Source organism: Sarcophilus harrisii, chromosome 4, assembly GCF_902635505.1.
Source record: "Sarcophilus harrisii chromosome 4, mSarHar1.11, whole genome shotgun sequence".
NCBI classification, from domain to species: Eukaryota; Metazoa; Chordata; class Mammalia; order Dasyuromorphia; family Dasyuridae; genus Sarcophilus; species Sarcophilus harrisii.
Window position 1 is genome coordinate 101,955,302 of NC_045429.1, and position 20,620 is coordinate 101,975,921.

The window sequence follows — 20,620 nt, forward strand, 5'->3', positions numbered from 1 at the left end:
ATGTTCAGAAAAAGAAAAGCAGCAATAAATAGTCCTCCTAAAACTCAGTCCCATTTAAAGTACATTTGGAGAATTATATTTACATCTGGCTATTACATTTTTTTAAAGACATTGACAAGTTAGAATGTAATATGAAGTGACCAGAATGAATGAAATCTATATCATATGAAAATCAGTTGAAAGAATTGGGAATATGTGCTTGGAATATATTTGAAATATTTAGTGAAGGGAAAGAAGGATTAGACTTGTCTAGCTTGGTACTAAATGATAGAACTAGAAAAAAATTGGTGTCAATTGCAGAAAAAAAATATATAAGCTCTATGTAGAGGAAAATTTCCTAACAAAAAGAATTATTCCAAAGAGGAATAGGGTCCTTGAGGGCAGACACTATCTTTTTTCTATTTGGATTCCCAGTTCTTCACAGTGCCTGGCACAGAGTAGGCTCTTTATAATTGTTTATTGATTGATGACCTCAGGAGACAGTGGTTTCTCCCCTCAGGAAATTTTCAAATGGAAGTTGGATACCACTTACTGGAAATATTGTACTGGCGAGAGGGTTTTTGGGGGGTTTTTTGAGTTTGGATTAAATGATTTTTGAGATTTCATGGGGATCTTAGAGTCTGATTCTTTGACATGGTGACCTCAGGGGTCTAAAGTAGGGAATTACCAATAACTATTATTCATCTCTTTCTCTAATCTCTATCATTCATTCTAGCTTGAGACACTTTACCCAACTTCTGTTAATACCTGTTTGACATTAAAAATAAATCTCTGAAAGAGAGTGATTTAGAAATTCTCTTACCATGTGGAATTGCTAGAGTTATTAAAGAAATGAAGCTCTTGTTCAGATTCTTAAGGCAAGTAAGTAGTGATGCTACTGATTCCCTAGACACTCAAACAAAATGGCTATCATTAGGATATAAGTTCTCTAGAACTACATATCTCTGGATTTCATTCCTGCTAGTATGTGTACTTACCAAAAAGAGTGAGGGCCTTGGCCCATCTGACAATACCCATAATGGGTTGATCATATTAGAAAAGAGATGTAAAACATCATGAGATTCATGAATGGGATTCAGAATCTCTGGTGAGCCCTTGGTTTTGCTGATCTGATGGGTATTTAGGATTATTCTACTCCTTGGAATTTGTGTAACAATAAGAACTATATAATTCTATTCAACACATTCTGACATAAATACAAAAAGGTTTTAGCTGAGAACAAAGAATAGCATATGCTCACATTGCTGAGCTGAAAGAGAAGAATGTGAAGGGGAGGATTGTTTATATTATGTTTGGTGGTTTCATAATTAAGTTAATGAGGTTGTCCTCCTTACCAGGAGATAAATCTTAGCCTTCCTCCCAGGCTGAGTAAACAGAGGCTCTGGGGCCTGAGGTTAGCAGATTGCCTTCCTCCTTCCTGGCTTGAGGTTATGGGTCCCCCTTATACTGGACATATGCATTGCCCTTATCATTTGTTGCTTATACTTATCATCAATTGTTGAGCCCTGATCTTAGTGAGATGCAAGAAATTTTCCAACAAGACCAAGCCTGCTGGTCCTATTGACCACCAGCTTTTGTGACTATTATTAAGTTCATGAATGATGCTACTTTCATATTCCCTAAAAGCCAAGAGCTATGTCTCTTGTTTCTGAATGCCTATAGACAGACAGTTTCTCTTTTGTTCTCTATTTGATCTAGCTTTCCCAGGCTGTTGTTGGTTTTTAGGAAGATTTTGGAAATGATGGAAACCAAGCAGATGCAGAGTATTCTTTTATGGGCAGAGGCCCTGAAAATTAGCCTGCAGGGGTCTCTAAGTAGATCATCCCCTTGCACATGCTATAATTCCTCTTGATATGGCATTGAACAGCAAATTCCTCTGTAGTATTTTCTATGGCTGCTGGCTATTCCATTTAAATCTCTAGGACATAAGTATAATCAGCTATATTGTTAATCAGTGAATAAGAATTGGAAGTTTTCTCAGCTGACACATTCCTGGGTGATATTGGGTTTTTGAAGGCTGTGCCAAAAAATTCTTAGTATATCCTACCAAGATGGAAGGGTTTTGAGGGGTGGATCTTGGCAATCCTGCCAAGTGGACAGGCAATGGTATGCCTGTCAACTGAGAGCCAAAGTATAGTGAAGCTTGTGACCAGAGAGCTGATCATGAATGAATCTTTTGGTGACAGCAATTCATGAAACCATCTACTCCACCTACAATTCTGAAATTGTGGCAAGTCATTTCGGCCAGGGGTCATGGACAATGACGAAAGAGAAAAAATAAAATGAACTTCTGAACAAGAACAACCAAAAGGGCCTGCAAGCTGAAGACCAACTAATGCTATCAGTTGGTGAGAACTTTGGGAAAATGAAGACACTATGATGAATAATTGCTAACTACCAGGAGCATAGGAAAGATGTAGATAGCAGAGCTACAAGACACATGTTGAACAGCAATCCTGTGACAAACCACCACCAATGGCATATATCTTGAATCTAGATTCAATTCAACATTTATGGCCAAGACCTTAGGAAATAACTTTTTATATTCAACATTATTTTTACCCATAACCATAAAGACAGAAACTGGTACAACATTAGTTATGTAGCCAAATATAAAGATGAAATGGGCTCAGGATTTTCATTCTGAAAATTGATCAAGCTGTTTGCTTTTAACTTTATCAAGTTGAAAAAAAATGTAAGCCCATTGGACTGGACTGAATCTTCCCTTTTTTTGTATGATGCTACATGCAGTCCGGACAGTCAATAGACAAGAAACTATAATAGTGTTTTAAAAGCATCATTGTGGCTAACTTATTAAAACAGGAAGCACATGGTAGAGATACAGGATCTACAACTGTAAGTAGTTGAAATGTAATCAGGTTTACCTGAAGGATGCTAAGAGTGAGTAGAAACTGCAATGAGGTCATTCTCTACTCCATCTCACCCTATGAACCCTCTGACCTGTCAATGTGAAAACAGGATGATTAAGCTAGCCTACAGAGAGAAGAGTTGAAAGTCAAGCATTATGTCAAAGGTCCTACACTAAATACACAATCTTCCCTGAAGGAGAGGCTACTTATGGTTTGTCAATATTGGCACAGGACCCCATAAAATTCCATATTTGTTGTAGAAATCTTTTGCCCACAACACCCTGCTGTGTCTAATGGTAGAATTGTAGGCACATCTCAAGAGAATGTTGCTGATGGGACAGAAAGAATTTATGACCTCTTGGTCATATGGGTCCATGGAGAAGAATCCTGTGGACTTTCACTGGTATGATTGATCATTTTAGAGAATTGTCTAGGACAGGGAAGGCTTAAGCCATTTGTCCAGGGTCACAGTTTACAGTCTTGGTTAGCACCAGAGTTAAAAGCTCTGCAAAGAACCCATCTCCACTGAAGAACCTCAATAACACAACGGAATGTGTATTAGGGACAACACAGAATGTTCTTCTGAAAGATCAATAGTTTACTTTTTGCACAAATAATAAAATATGGAGCTCACAGAATAATAATACAGCAGAACAAACATGGCTCTCATCTCTTTGCTGTTCTTTTTTCACATTGTTAATTTTAGATTAAATACCACACATGGACAATTGATCTGGATTAAAAAATAATTATCTAGAGAGTTTATAAAAAACTGAAAGAATACCAAATGAGGCAGGAAAGAGAAAACAAATGAAAAGAGGTCAGAAATTATGGAGCTCCCAACCCATCCTGCTGGCAAGACAATAAGTAGTTTTGCTGTTTATTATTAATAAATAGGGGCAATGTCAAAATGAATAATACAAAAATAGTATATGGAACACCAGTTTTAAATGTTTTATTGGTTTTATCCAGTGAAACCTCTGAGCTCTCTCAGGAGAGAGTTAAGACACTAAAATCGTTAATGATCTTTTTTTAGACAAAAGGAAACTGAGGCATACAGTTAAGTAAGGGAAGTGAATTGTCTCCTATCACTGTGATAAAGCTGAGATTAGAAAACTAGAAAAATTGGAATTGCCTTGTACCAGGTTATTTTTTATTGATTTCATCTAGTCATATCAGGCTCACAACTCTTCCCTTCTCTCCTCTACCCCTACCCTCTTTGGGGAGTAAAGGGACATCCTAATAGTTTGCCTTTCCTCCCCATACCTGATGATAGCTGACATGATCTCCATTCCACCTCCATCTCCAAGAGCACCAAAACCATATATAGCCATCTCTGGGTCTCTCTAACATACTTATGTATTTTTGTTTTGTAGTTATCAGTATTTGACATATATTTCCCTTTGCTCTATGAAGGGAAGGACTCTATCCTACTTAAACATTATGTGCCCTTCTACCATCACTCTGTACACAAATTAAAGTTTAACAATTTTCACCACAGTATGTTTTATTCCTAATAGGGCAAAAAAATTTCTATAAAATCCTAGTGTCATTATCCTTTAAAAAACTACAAAATGAGGGTATATCTTCAAATCTGAACTTATTATCTCCATTATTCAATAAACTTAAAAGGTTCCCCCATTACCTGAAAAACCTACTTTTTAACCATTTAAAATTTTTCATAAACTGGCCCCAACCTACCTTTTCAGGCTTATTACACATTATTCTCTTCATATATGATACTGTCTACCCAGACTGGCCTTTCCACTATTCTTCACAGATAACAATCTATTTCTCATCTCCAGGCTTTGCACATTTCACAAGTCCACATACCCTCCTTATCTATGCCTTTTAGAATTATGGTTCTTTCATGACTCAGCTAAAGTAGCAGCTTCTATGAATACAGCCCTTTCTGATCCCCATAGCTGCTAGTTCCTTCCCTTTTCATAATTACCTTGTATGTGTGAGAGATGTATGTGTATATAGTTATACATATATTTAGTTATATCCAGCCCCCTCCTACCTTTCCAGTGTCCTTATACCTTACTCCCAACAGGTTCTGTTCCGTGAATAAGACACCCCAACAGGATTATATGTTAATATTCCTCATTTTCACTGCCCATATCCAGTCTGCTATCAAGACTTATCAATTCTAACTGAGTAATATCTCTCATTTATGCTCTTTCTTCTCTCCTCTGACATTGTTATCACCTTGGTCCATATCCTCATCACTTCACAATTGAACTATTATGGTAGCCTGCTGGTTGTTCTCCCTGCTTCCAATCTCTCTTCACTCAAGTCCCACCTAATTTGACATTCAAAGCCATTTTATAATCTAGCCAGTCTTCCTATACCTTATACCTTTATATACTCTACAAACTAATGATAACATACTTCTGGCTGTTCCTCATACATGACCCTTTACCCCCAACTCTAAAATTTTACTGCCCCCCACCAAGCCTGAAAAGTCCTCCATCTTCATCTCTTGTGTCTTGGATGCCCTAACTTCCTCCCAGCTAAAATCTCACCTTCTACAAGAAGCTTTTCTCGATCCCTCTTAATATTAATGCTAGATAGTCTATCTGCAAGATATCTGGTATTCAATGAATCCAAAAAATCTTAGGACAGTTTTAAGTTATGAAAGACTAAAACAAAACAAAATAATAATAATATGTAATATAATAACATATGTTAATATGTTAATAATATATGACATACTTTGGATACATACTCCCTCTGTCAAAGCACATCACAGGCTTTTTAAGTTGCTGTGGCCATCATTTAAGGGCTGGCATTCTACTAGTGTAGACCAGAAGGGTCAAATTCAAATAGAAATGGAGGCCATAGAACCATGTATATACAGATGCCTGCTGGTCACATATTGTCTTAGAAAAAATACATAATGACATTATCTATGTTATCATTCCTCTGGAGTGACCATGGACTAATATATTACTTCAGTCTGTCGGTCTCAGTTTAGTCATCTGTAAAATAAATTGGAGAAGGAAAGAGCAAATTACTCTAGTATGTTTGCCAAGAAAACCCCAAATGGGATCACAAAGTCATATGTGACTAAAACAACTGAACAACAAATGTTTCATTGTATTTGCATTAATTTTTAAAATTTTACCTCTTAAAAAAAGAAAAAATATATGAATTATATAGATTATATATATAATTAATAGATTTTAATCTGATTTGCATTTTGCAGTTGAGTTAAGTAACACAACCCAGCCAATGTCTAAGGCTAAATTTGAATTTAGGTCTTTTCTGACTCCAGGAATAGCTCTTGCTACATTGGTCCATCTAGCTACCTCTTTACTTCTCTGGGTCTCAGTTTACTTATCTGTAAAATGAGGTGATTGAATTGTATTGCTCCTAAGGTCCCCTTGGATTACCACCATTCCTGACACATAATAGGTACTTATAAATGCTGATATTTGATAAGAAAATACTAGCTAAGTTAAGTTAGTCCCCTGCTTTGTGAACGAAGTTGATAGCCCCTTTCCTCAGAACTGAATGAGATTTTCCCCCCATGCTCAAAGTGCCATTGCCATTTTTATTATTTCACTAATAGCACTTACCATAGTCAATCTGGTATTACTGTTGTTTTCAGGATTTACCTTATTCCTTCTATTAAACTGTGAGTTCCAGTAGTATTTGTTTTTCTATCCCCCATGGCATCTTGCATATTGTTTTGAACCTGGTGGGCACTCAATAAGTATTTATTGACAGGTTGCAAGTCAATATATTTTTTCCAGGAATTGATATCAGGTTTACTGGTCTCTAATTTCTGAACTCTTTCTTGTCCTCAACCATTTTTAAAGATAAAAATATCTGTCCTTTTCCAATTTTTAGTGAATAATCATATATTATTGAGCACATACTGTTTCACTCTAAATATAGATCACATTTTCTTCTAAATATCATGAGCATAAAACCTGAGGATAACTTATCATTAGTATTTCTTAATGTTTATCGTATGTTTTTCCTTTTCAATAAAATTTCTGTGGCTTATTTTGGGACTATGGCTTATATTTCAAGACAACCAATGTTTAGACCAATATGGTATTATAGGTTAAACACTGTGCTGGGTGCGGTGGGGAATTCAAACAGGTTTTAAGTATTGTCTCTCCCTTTAATGAGCCCATCTTTTCAAAAAACAATGACTCATGATTTTGAAGTAGCCCCCTTTAAATATCCTACGATCAATTCTATCATGCCCCATTGATTTTTATGTGATTTCTTTATTTCTTTCTGAATTTTCTGTCTTCCATTAAAACCAGGACTTGTTTTAATCAACTACTCCCAGTGTAGCAAATTGCACAGAAGAAGTAGAGTACTAGACCCAGCAATAGAAGACCCAGATTAAAATTTTTCCTCAACTACTCACTATGTGTATGATTACAAAATTAATGAACTTGCATCTTTTCACGCTTTAAAAATGATTTTAAAATAGGATTTTTAGTCACAGACTAATTTAGAAAGGTTCTTTGGGGACTTCTTCTACATTGCTTCATTCAGGAGTCAAACACTCTTAACACCATGTTGACAGGATTCCAGGACTTCATCTGAAAATAAAATCCCTAATCTTTTACTGCAACTGCTCCTGTGCAAAACAAAAGTGAATTTTTTTGAGGTATCTTAAGAATTTTTTTTACTTCTTTACTCTCTTTTTAATTTCTTTCCCATGTTGAAAACTAAGAGTTTATAGAAAGGGAAGAGAATATCCATCTGTTGCCTTCTCTGCTCCATTATTATTTTTCTAGCCAGAAAGGAGTAATATTCCATTTTCTTTGAAGAAGTAAGCAATCCCACCCACTAACAGCAGTTAATATCTAGTGATGAAGTTTAAATCTTGAGGCAAGATACTTCTAAGTCTCCCAAATATTTGTCACTGACTTATTTAACAAAAACCATCTTCTGACATTTATGAATTCTCTCTGCTGGTCATCAAATCTCTGCTTTCCATTATATTGTCTCCACTTGTCTTGTGGACTTTCAATCAATCAATAAACATTTATTAAGCACTCACTATGTTTATCGATTGACTGAAAGTCCAGTGGAGCCAGTACAATGGAAAGCAGAGATGTGATGACCCCCCGAGATAATGCAGAAATTGGAAAGAATGGCAATACCAGCACAGAACAGTAGAGGGCAGCACAATAGCATCATATTTGCCTACTAGTCACAGGTGTCCCCATTCATAAGCCTTGGTCCACATGGCTTTCATGAGTTTGTCTCCGGCATAGATGTTCGATGAATACATGTATTCCTTATATGTATATGTGTTCTCTTGTGCCTACCCCTGCTGAAGCTCAGGTGATTGATTATACAACAGTGTATTCTGCAGGAGGAGGACTTTTTTTTTCATCATGTTTTCACTGTTAATTCATTAATTTTTAAAAATTAGACTATTGACTGATAAGGCTAATTACATTTAGGGAGAGGTCATAAACTGTAGCTTTGGCTGGGTACTAAATCACAGACTACTTCATGTCTACAGCAGCTTTTCTGACAGTCCATAGAGGAAGGAAATCAAGAAATTCCATGACTGAAGAGTAATTCCTTTGATTTAAAATTCTGTGCCTCATATATGTCACCTTTCCTGGATTTATTTACTTTTCATTAGTCCATTATTTAGTTCAGGATGTGAATAAATTTATCAGATCCTCTCCTAAAAAATCTCTCTGGTAAAAGGAAGAGGAAATCCACAAGGAGATTTTGAAAAAAGAAAAAAAATTATCCTTCACAATTTTGCTTAGCATTACCTTGATTATGCGTACAGATAAATTATAAAATATTTTAACTCCTGATATCAAAACATATTTTAATTCAAAGACTAAAATATTATATAATTTGATATGTTTGAAACTTGGTAAAATATAAAATTATGTAAGAAAACAATATATACAATGAAAATGCAATGTATATACAACTATCAAGAAAACAAATGACTATCACAGTAAAGTTACCAATGATCTCTTAGTTAATCTATGGCAGATAAGTGATTCAGTGGATAGAGCATTGGGCTTGAAAGACCTAAATTTAAATCAATTCTCAGAAACTATCTACCTATATGATCCTGGGAAAGTTACTTAACCCTGTTTGTCTTAGTTCCTCAAGTATAAAGTGCAGATAATAATAGGGTTGTGTTGAGGACTGAATGAGATAGATTTGTAAAATATTTAGCACAGTGCCTGGCACATAGTAGGAACTCAATAAAGGCTTGTATCTTTTCTTGTCTGCCTACCTTACCACCTTCCTTAATGGCCTATCCCCATACTTCCTGACATTCACCTCTTTCTCTTTCCTTCTCCCTCTCCTCTCCTTCCTCCTCCCCCTCTCTCTAGATATATACATTCATACATATATATGTGTGTGCACAGCCTTTGACACTATCATTTACCCACTTCTCCACGATACTGTCTTGTTTCTAGAGTTCCCTAACATCATTCTCTAGTCCTCTCCATTCCTATCAGACTGTTCCTGCTCAGTCTCCTTTGCTGGCCCAGATCTCTGCTGAGATTCTGTCCTAGGCCCTCTTTCTCTTTTCCCTATGTACTATTTGGCTTGGTGATCTGATCAGCCCCCATGATCTCCATCATCATTGATATGTTGACGATTCCTGTATCTACTTATTCAGCTCTAACTTTTCTCTCCTGCCTCCAACCCTCACATCACCAGCTATTTATTGGATATCTCAAACTAGATGTCCCTTAAATTCAACATATCCCAAAGTGAACTCATTATCTTTCCCCTTAAGCCCTTCCCTCTTCCTTTCCTTTTACAGTCATAGATACCACCATCTTCCCAGTCACCGAGGCTTGTGACCAAGGTTTCATCTTTAATTCCTCATTTTCACTGCCCATATCCAGTCTGCTATCAAGACTTATCAATTCTAACTGAGTAATATCTCTCATTTATGCTCTTTCTTCTCTCCTCTGACATTATTATCACCTTGGTCCATATCCTCATCACTTCACAATTGAACTATTATGGTAGCCTGCTGGTTGTTCTCCCTGCTTCCAATCTCTCTTCACTCAAGTCCCACCTTATTCAATAAACTCCAGTGGTTTCCTAATTTGACATTCAAAGCCATTTTATAATCTAGCCAGTCTTCCTATACCTTATATCTTTATATATTCTACAAACTAATGATAACATACTTCTGGCTGTTCCTCATACATGACCCTTTACCCCCAACTCTAAAATTTTACTGCCCCCCACCAAGCCTGAAAAGTCCTCCATCTTCATCTCTTGTGTCTTGGATGCCCTAACTTCCTCCCAGCTAAAGTCTCACCTTCTACAAGAAGCTTTTCTCGATCCCTCTTAATATTAATGCTAGATAGTCTATCTGCAAGATATCTGGTATTCAATGAATCCAAAAAATCTTAGGACAGTTTTAAGTTATGAAAGACTAAAACAAAACAAAACAAAAAACTTGTACGTCTTAGAAAATATATGATACATCCAAAAGTCTTAGAGCAATTTTGAGCCATATCAGCTTATAAAGCTTAAAATTACTTTCAGACTTTTAAAATACCCTGCATAGTTTGCTTGTATACAGTAGATTACACATTTGTCTCCTTCATTAGAACATGAGATACTGAGAGGAAGGACTATTTTTTACATTTCTTTGCATCCGCAGCTCTCAGTACTATGCCTGACACATGTTGACTTGATCTGACACCATAGGATAGGAGAACTAGCACAATTTACAGTGACATGTTGAGGAGGTCCGGGGTCACTAGGTGGGGTCGGCAGAGGCAGCCTGAAGTACTGATAAGATTACTCCCTGAGGCAAGCAGGGAAGGGCAGTAATGGGGATCAGCTCAGTCTTACAGGCCCACCCCTGAAGAGGCCGTGGTTAACTCCACTTTTCTATATCTAATCAGAAAAAAAGCTAAGTTGTGTCAAACCTCCCAATTTAAATTTCCCTTATACCTCTGCCCAAGGCCCACTCCACCTTTGATGAATCCCTTTTGGATTAACCCACCACTGCATTTTGTGTCTTAGTGTCTTTTTTCCCATTCCCGCCTCCACCATGCCTCATGGTGTTTCTCCTTCTTACAGCTTCCTAACTCTTTTAGGATGCTAAACCCCTCTGTGGATTTAGCAGTCAGTTAAGGGCAAATTCTCACTTCATGGAGTATTCCCTTTCTCCTGGTTAATTGTGAGTTCCACTAGGGAGCTTATCTTTTCCGTTGTTAATTGTTAAAACCCCTTTCCTAGCTAACTACAGGCTCTTGCAATCTATTTCATATTTATCACTCCTGATGTCTATTGTACCTCTTCATTTTTCTGTAACCTCTTCTTAGAAATAAATCTACCTTTTATCAAAGAGAAAGGCCATTGTGAATTCTTCACATAACTAAACCCCAACATTTGGTGCCAATTGCTCTCCTCAATATAAACATTTGGTGCACCTATATCAATCTCATTATTTAGTGCTGAACTTCAAGCACATCAATTACAGATCAATAATCCATAGAAATATTCTAAAAGGACTTCAGTCTAAGTCCTATTAGAAAATATCTTGGTAAATTGTCCCAAGGAGGTATAAATACAGGTAAACATAAATCTGTTCTAGTTTAAAAAAAAAGAAAAAAAAACCTCCACAGTACTTTTTACTGCTGATCACAAGTACTACAGTTTACCTTAAAAGAGAACTATGTAGAGAGGTACAATAGTGAAACAAAAGCTCAATCAATCAATAAACTTTCATTAAGCACATTATTGTATATCAAGCACAGTGCTAAGCTCTGGTGATACAAAAAGAGGCAAAACACAGTCCCTATTCTTAAGAAGCTTAACATATAATCAAGGAAATAATTTAATTTCTGGGAAAGACAACACCTAGATCAGGATTACTGTGCTCTGACACCTACACTAGGAAAACAAAGCTAGTATATATGACTTTGTGTTGTGCTTGACTAGTCAAGTTGTTTTGAAAGCATCTTGCAATGGGATAGTCTAAGTCTACTGCAATTATTTTAGTATCTGGAGCATATTTTTGGTGAATTGAAGGAAAGGATTTTATATGAAACTATGAATCTCCATTATGTAGAATTTGTTTTTGTTTTTTTAAGTTTATGACAAATTTAAAATGGAGCTTTTAGAGACATCCTGCTAACCTGCAATTCCTTTTTAATTTTTTTCTGCTAACTTCCCTTTGGGGGAAATGGGAAACCCTATTTTTAACCTTCCTATTCCATTCACCTTTCTCGTATCAAATGAAAAAAGAAAGAAAATTAATGCTCGGGGTTTTTTTTAGTGTTTTCTAAATTCCAAATAAAATTAAAGGAAGAGGTGGGAAGATATTGCCTCCAAAATCCATTCTATCTCTAGAATAATGCTCTATGAACAAACATTTTATTATACAAAGAACTTGAAAGGCATGAAAGCATGACCTTCTGTCCTGTGGTTTATTTTATATTTCAAATTTAGCACAGTAGTTCTAACACTATTCTGCCTCTAATTATCTGCTCCTGAAATTCCTTAGGCTTTTATTTGTTTATCCTTTAATCATCCATAGATATTCTTTTATTTTGTAATCCCCATGTTGACCATTGCCTCTCCATTTGGAGGTAAGTAGCATTCAGTATCACTGGTACTCTGTAGATGAAGAAACTGAGACCCTCAGAGTTTGTAAAGTAACTTGATCAAAGTAATCATTCAGAGGTGGGTTTTCAATGCAGGCCCTCAGACTTCAGAACCAGTGCTCTAATAGTTAAATTCATGAGATAAATAGATGGATAGGTAGATAGGTAGGTAGGTAGATATGTGAATGGATAGAAATAGATGCATGGTTGGATAGATACATGGACAAAGAGGAATGGATAAAAAGAGAGATGGATAAATAAAGGTAGATTAGATAAATAATAAATGATTGGACATTAGCAATGAATATATACTACTACTCAGTAATAAAGGCTATCTTATCATTTGCAAAGAGAATTTTGGATGCTCTTAAGGGATAAGCATGAAGCTGTAATTAGCTCAGTGCCTCTGCCTCTTCTGTTCAGAGGCATAGTCTGGTAACATTAGCAACTGAAATTGTCTTCAATAGCTCTGTCCTCTAGAGAAGAGCAATATGGGCAATAAGCTAAGTAGTTTTCCTGGAATACTTGATTTCAGGCAAAGCCACCTGGGGCTTCTGTATTCCCACAATATTCATACTGGGAATGCAGAGATCATTCTTAGGTGCAATCATTTACTCCTGGGACAGAGGTACCCTCCCTGGGATCACTTAGCTGGCAATCCTACTTCAAATCATCATGAATCCTTGACACAAGGATTGTTGGGTCTATCAGCTTGTGTTGAGCTTCTGTGACCAGTTTAAAGTCCTTTCTCACTGGCACCATAGCATAAAGCTTCTGCAAAGTACTATCTCCACGGAAGATGCTACAACAGACAACAGAATGTATGACTAAATATTCTCCTGAGAGAATTAAAAAAAAAAAAAAAACAACAACAACCATACACTTTATCTTTGTTGTTGCCTTAGGTTGTTAATTTTAGATAAAATGTCATATTTGCTCAGATAATCAGGAGAGAAAGAGAGTTAGTTAGTTAGTAGATTAATTAATTTCCAAGAAACTGAAAAAAAAAATTAGTGAGTCAGGAAAGAATAAATATTCTCCCTAAATGGAAGATAGAAGGTTCTCAACCCTTCCTGACAATAATCAATTAATAGCCTTGTACATAGTAAGACCATAACAAATGTTTGTCAAATGGAATTGAATAAAGCAAGAATAGTATATTTTATTGGTCTTACCCAGTGAAACTTCCCAGCTCAATGGAAGAAAATAAAAGCATTAGAATTACTAATATTTTAAAAGAAAAGAAAACTGAGGCATATAGATGGGAAGTAGATTGTCTAATGTTACCTCAAATAGTGAAGATGCTGAGATTAGAACACTGGAAAAATCTGTAATTGGAACCTATGTTCTGGTTATTTTTTTGTTAATTTCACTTAGTTCATTTCAGATCCACAATACTCCCCTCTTTTCCTACACTTCTAAACCCTTTTGGGGGATGATGGAGCATACTAATAATTGCCGTTTTTTTCCCATTGTCTCCACAATGACTGTTATGATCTCTGTCATGAAAAAAATCTGTAAGAAATTAAAGAAGTAAAATCTGACCATATCTATTTATAAGCAAGCCCAGCCATTGCATAACAAATTGGGTCCAAGGCTCCTCTGGAAGAACAAAGAATTGTGCTTTTTGACAGTTTACAAATAAATTCCAAATAAAATTAAGGGAATATATTGCTTCCAAAATCCATTTCACAGTTAATAAGCCTTTCTTAAGGCTTGAATATAATTCAAATGAAGAGCCAATAATCTTATACAATCTTGAGTAATAGGCATTCTCTCTTTCTGATTGGCCTTGGTTTTACAAATCTTGTGGTTATTCCCAGGTAAATTATCTGGTAATTTCAAGAATACACTACAAGATATGTGGAATGGTTCTCAAAACATGTAAAGTTAATACCACTTAATTTTCCCAAAAATTATATGAATAAAACATTTACAAGTATATTAAACTTTAAGTCACAAAATGGATGCTTTTCACAAAATTAAGGTAGTTTGGTTCTTTCAGTTCTTTTCCTTGACCCCTGTGGAATGTATTCCCCATGGAGCACTTTTATAGTACTAAATGTATAAGGCTAAATTTTATTGGATCAATATTCTGAAACATCACTGGATTATTTGAAATTAAGTTTAAACCAACTTTGGTACAACTAATAAAACATCTAACACAAAGTCAAAAGACAATTATAAGGCACAGGATAATGAATACACCACAATTTCAAGGGAGTTCAAGGACTCATTTGTGACTTAAGATTAAGTATATATTCAAAATTAACATATCATTGCAGAACCAGGAGCTCACTGTACATGGCAACAAGATTATATGATGATCAGTTCTGATGGACATGGCTCTCTTCAACAATGAGATGATTCAGACCAGTTCCAATGATCTTGTGATGAAGAGAGTCATTTATACCCAGAGAGAGGAATGTGGGAAATGAGTATGGTTCACAACATAGCATTTTTGCTTTTTGTTGTTGTTTGCTTGCATTTTGTTTTCTTTCTCACTTTTTCCCTGTTTGATTTGATTTTATGTGTACAGCAAGATAATTATGTAAATATGCATGCATATATTGGATTTAACATATATTTCTACATGTTTAATATTTTTTAAATTAATATATCATCAAGGTCACCAAGAAAACCCAGAAAACAAACACCATGACACAAAAAAGCCCCAAACAATTAAATAATGATCACCAATATTATAGAACATCAAGTTGTATAAGAACTTCTATAAGATTTGAAGAAATCTTTCCCAGTGTTCTAACTACAGAATAGAAGTTTTTCTTCTTGCTGACTGCATTTTAAATCTTTCCAGTAACAAAATCCAGCACACAGAACAGACATTACACAGACATTCTGCACAAAGATATAAACACAGACCAAAATTACATGGAAGAGGACCATCCCTTCTCCACACAAAACAACAATATCTCATCAAGTGCACTCTCTGGTGGTATTTTAGATTTTTGCTCCAAAGATTAGGTTTGGACTGCTCCTTCTCCTTTCCCTTTGGGGAGAGCAGCTCCAATCTCATGGCTTGAGTTTCTATACTCGATTCAGAACCCCAAGCCTGGAGGGATCGTTCCCATCCAGCAGTCATGCTCTGTGCCATTTATCAGGACTTTCTTCTGGCTTACTAGGGACCACGCCTTAACCTTGCATCACCAAGTCTTAATCATCCCAGAGTTCCCTTCAGCCTAAGGACAGTCCCAAGAGTACAGGCAGTGCTCTGGGGAGAGCAGCTCCAATCTGGACTGCTCCTCCCCCTTTACTTCTGGATTATGTGCGCACAAGTTACCTGACTGTTATCTCGGGCTTCTTCAGAGACTTTCCCTCTGCTTCTGTTTGTATTTGAGTGCCTCCACTTCAGGCCCACACTTCACAGAGAAGAAAGCTGAGAGTCCAATTTCAAGGATTGTCAGAGAAAACCCAAGCTGGCGGCTGCCTTGTAGCAGAATCCTAGCCATCTCTCTGGGAAGTCACAGATCCTGGATGAGCCCCCATAGACTGTGTAGAGTGGTGCTAGACCCCCTTGCCTAAAATGACTACTCAGAGACATCTTCAGATAGAAACAGGAAACATTTATTAGGTTCTTGCAAGGAAAGATCCAAACATGCCATCAGAGCAGACCCACAGCCTCTCAGTTCTCATCTCCCAACATGATGTGTGGCCCTGGGCCCTGAAACAGGGTGTAAATTAAATAGCAAAAAACTTGGATTCATTGGATGGAATGAAAAGAAAGTAATCATTGACCAGTGGTCAGCAAAGCTCTCTACTTCCTGTGGGTTACGTGACTTCCTGAAACTTAGACCTAAAATCTGACCCACTCCATCTCATAGACTTTTTGAGAAATCTTCACCTGGTTCCATTCATAACCTATTCCTAATTGTACATTTAATCAGTGCATTTCACCTTGAGTCCCAAATGTCCCTTATAGACATCCAATTCTTGAAACATCTTTTAAACATTCTGGAATAGATCCTGTGTCCAGGTTAGTTTTGAAGGGAATTCCTCCTAATAGATCTGCCTCTCTGGTTCCAAGTCAACTTGCAGAAATTCCTAAATAATGCTGCTAATTTCTACTTGTTAACAAGACTCAATACAATTTTATATGTAAAATTCTTAATCCAATTTTGAGAAACCATTCTCAAAAGATATTCAAGGCCTATATATTTCATTAGAAACCTTTGGAAGCTCTGTGTGTGGGGAGGGAGAGGGAAGAGAAAGAAGAAAAAACAGAGAGAAAAAAAGAGAGAAGGTGGGGGGGAATCTTAGAGAAAACACTGTAATCCTGTTGTTTTTTCAAAATTTATAGTAACTCCATTTAATTTGAAAAAAACTTTTTCATCTTTGTTTAATTCTTCCCTTTTGAGGATATTATCTCTGTATCACCCTGAAAAAAAAAATGAGACTTTAAGGACCTATTCTTATACATGGATATAAAATAGATGGCAAATTTAAGAACTCATTTACTTAGTTGATTTCAAATTTATATTGAAAATAATAAGATATGTCATACTTATATCACATTATTTTCATAGATTTAGTATTACAACAGCAAAAGTTAAACTGTTCACCTGCCCTGATTATAGAAAAAAGGAAAAAGAATACGATGATCCCTGATATAAGCCATAATAGGAGGAAACTCCCCTTTGCCAGTCAATCATGCTGCAAATCACCTTCATAGGGTGTCAAAAGCTAGGCCATGCTTAAAATTAACCAGGCAGGAAATTTTATATTCAGAAAGCACAATGGGGAAACCATGTCAAGAGTTGAAGTCAATCTTTTAACTTTTCCAGACACAGACCCTCCACCTACAGAATTTCCCAGACTGTACTCCCTTTGGATAGTGTATAGACATTCCCCTTAAATGGTGGACTATTGGCTTAATGACACTTTAGACAACTACACCTGAAATAAAAATTTACTTTAAATAGCAAAGATTTACTAATCACAGTTTAGTATGAGGAAATAATTATTTTTCTCTCATGTTCTACTAGTAGTTAACAATGAGCACAAATAAAGATATTTCATTTATCTATCACTTATAAATTAAGAATAATCAGATTCTGGAGTTTTTATCCATTTATTAACAGATATAATTTCACAATTCTCATATTTGATGGCCAAATAATCCTAGTTGAGCTTCATTCTTTTTATTCTAAACAAACAGTGTTGTTGTTGTAATCCATTTTAAACATAGAATATACACTATTAAATATTTAAGTTTTCAGACAGTTTTATCACATTCTTTTAACAGCTCAATTCATAATTAACTACATCCAGATAAAAAAGAAAAATTACTTCTTCAACAGTATATAATGGCTTCCTAAATTTTACAATATAATTTTTTTAAATACAATAATTTTAAAATCATGAAATACATTTATTACCAAAGAGGTGACATCAATTCAGTTGAATTGTCTTACATAGAAATCATTCATTTTATATTACCAATATAAAGTACTTACATCTATTAACATTATTATAGTGCTTTCCATGTGCCAGGCACTATGACAAGCATTTTACAATTATGAGATCCTCACAACTACCCTGAAAAGTAGGTGCTAATATTATTCTCCTTTACATATTAGGCTTAAGGTCACATAATGATTCAAAGTCACCAAGGTGACCTTAGTATTTTGTTTTGTTTTTGTTTTTTTGCATTAGGTCCTGATTTGTTACAATTATTTTAACAGGAAAACATATCTCACTACAAATAAGGCCACATTATGATTTAGTTTCAGAAGAAATTTTGACCAAATCACTTCTAGATTTATAATTGCCAAATAAATGGTAACATTTAAATCTTAATTTTTCCTAGGACCTATTCTTTCCAGTTTCTCAAGTTCAAACAAATCCATGGTAAGACTCCCAGCTTCTCATCATTTCTTTGAATCACCCAAACAGCCAAATCAATTTCTTTTATTTCTCTAATCTAATCCCACCCAGAACACTTTAAGGACAATAGAGGGTCTTACCTTCCTCTTGGGTTTTTCAATTGCAAGTCTAGGGATTTTTTTTCTTTAAAATCTAAAAAAAGTTGCAAGACTGCTGCTTTGGGGATTCTTAAAAGCTTACAAATACATAATCTATTTCAATACTCTTTTGATGACCTTGCTTTTAGTCTATCTAAGCAACTAGATCTGTTCTTTAACAGAATAAAATACAATGATTAAAAGTCTTATTTTTAAGTTGCTCTCTAATTTAAACAAGTTTCTTTAAAAAATTAATAATAAATAGTTAAATTTAAACTGTAAAGTGCTTTTACTTTGGAACTTCACTGCTATTTTCAAACTATCTTGAGTTCTCTCTTTCTAATCAGTGATCATTTTCTTCCTTGCACTAAAATAATAAATCAATCGGTCACTCTCCAAGGAAAGTGTTAAGTGGTCTAAGCATGGTTTCCATATAACTTTTACAAAATCACTAAAATATTTGACCATTAAAGGAACATTCAAAGCACAATTTGGAAGTTCATAGTAATATTAGTTTCTAATTAATTTATATTCCTGTAGACTAACAAAGATTCCTTTCCTTCTTATCTGTGTCTTTTGTTTGCTTTACCAATTTGGCTAGAGTTAGGAATGAAGAGGAAAAAAGAGTATCTTTCTGAAAAGTTCAAAAGTTCCTCAAAAAATTTTTTTTTCACTTTTTATTTTGTCTAATCAGGCCATAGGAATAAGTTTGTTTGATCTACACAACACAGAGATAGTACACTAGGAAATAAATGTACTTGCTGGCAACATTTTTCTAATCTTCCACTGAAAGTTTTAATCAAAAAGTAATTGTGCAGAATTTTCTGAAAGTAATTTTAAAGCATTTGAGAGTCCCTTCTTTGAGTCAGATCAGGGAGTCATCATTTTCATACATTTTTGGACCTATTACACAAGTTTATCACTACTCAGAACCTTGATTCAGATAGGACATAAAGGAAGAGGAAACGTATACCATAAAATTAATACAAAATTAACAAAGACAGTGATCACCATAACAAAAAAGATAATATAAGAAACAAACAAACAACATAAAACATACATCATCAGTACTTTGAAGAAGCACCAACACCTGAGTTTCTGGGCTGGGAAAAACCCTAATCACAGGGTCATAGAGGGGGAAGGCCCCAGGCAAGGTGAGGTTCTCAAAGTCCCTTTCCCACTAAGGGGCTTTTATAGGGTGATAACAAAGAAGGTACTATGCTACTTACTCTCATTTGATATGTGACTCTTGAGAGAAAGCAGCCTTCCAGATACAGGTCCATTTTGAGGGACCCACTAAAGAGACTATTTGTTCATTCCCTTAGGATGATTGCACTTACTCAGGGAACTATCCATGTTTCCAAGGTGAAACACACGTCAGCAATAAAGGAAACTTATTAATCAATGCACAGGGAGGGTGGCTTTCCCTTCCTATGCTTCCTGGCATTCCATCAGATAATTGCAAGCATGTTCTCATGTTCTCGGCAAATAGTTACACGTAGGACATGGCCAAGACTCACTAGGATTCCTTACACACTTCTATCCCATCCCCAACAGCACTAACAACTCATATAATCCATGGTTTTTCATCCTTCTGATTCTAATTCTAATGTATTACTATATATAATTATATATTATTGTCATAATTATGTGACCGCTGCCAAAATGTAATTACTACTGGAGATGAGGTGCTATCTTTCCTAAACATTATATATCTTTCTAGCCCCTCTCTGCACTTATATTAATACTTAATGAATAGAGAAGTAGCCATAGTATCATTTTTTTTCCTGTGGTGGCAAAAAAGCTTAAAATTTTTTTTAGTATAATTAACCTAAAAAAAAAAAAACATATTAGGGATTTTTTTCAGCTCTAATCATTTTACTCCCTTGCTCAAAAACTTCAAAAGCACATTATTAACTCTAAGATCAAATATAAATTCTTTCTTTGGCATTGAAAATCCTTCACAATTTGCCTCTGACCTATTTTTTCAGTTTTATTGTACATTATTCCCTTCATGTACTCTTTGGTTCTGCTGAACTAGTCTTCTTACATTTCCTTATACATGACCCTCCATCTCTCATCTCCGTGACTTCTCTCCATGCTTGGAATGCAGTTCCTTCTCACCTCTGCCTCCTAGAATCTAGTTCTTTCAAGACTCAGCTTG

The 20,620-nt window shown here is 35.5% G+C and overlaps 1 protein-coding gene across 3 annotated transcripts in view; it reads right to left on the reverse strand.

Moving 5' to 3' along the window:
* LOC116419099 overlaps positions 1-20,620 on the reverse strand; it is an 82,357-nt gene that overhangs the window by 12,245 nt on the left and 49,492 nt on the right. The window contains exon 4 of one of the 3 annotated variants that reach the window (XM_031937284.1): positions 15,105-16,871. The exons of the other annotated variants lie outside the window; for them this stretch is intronic. The gene's annotated coding sequence lies outside the window, so the exon portion shown is untranslated. Of the gene's footprint in view, positions 1-15,104; positions 16,872-20,620 lie in introns of those variants that run through there. 3 annotated transcript variants of the gene reach the window in all.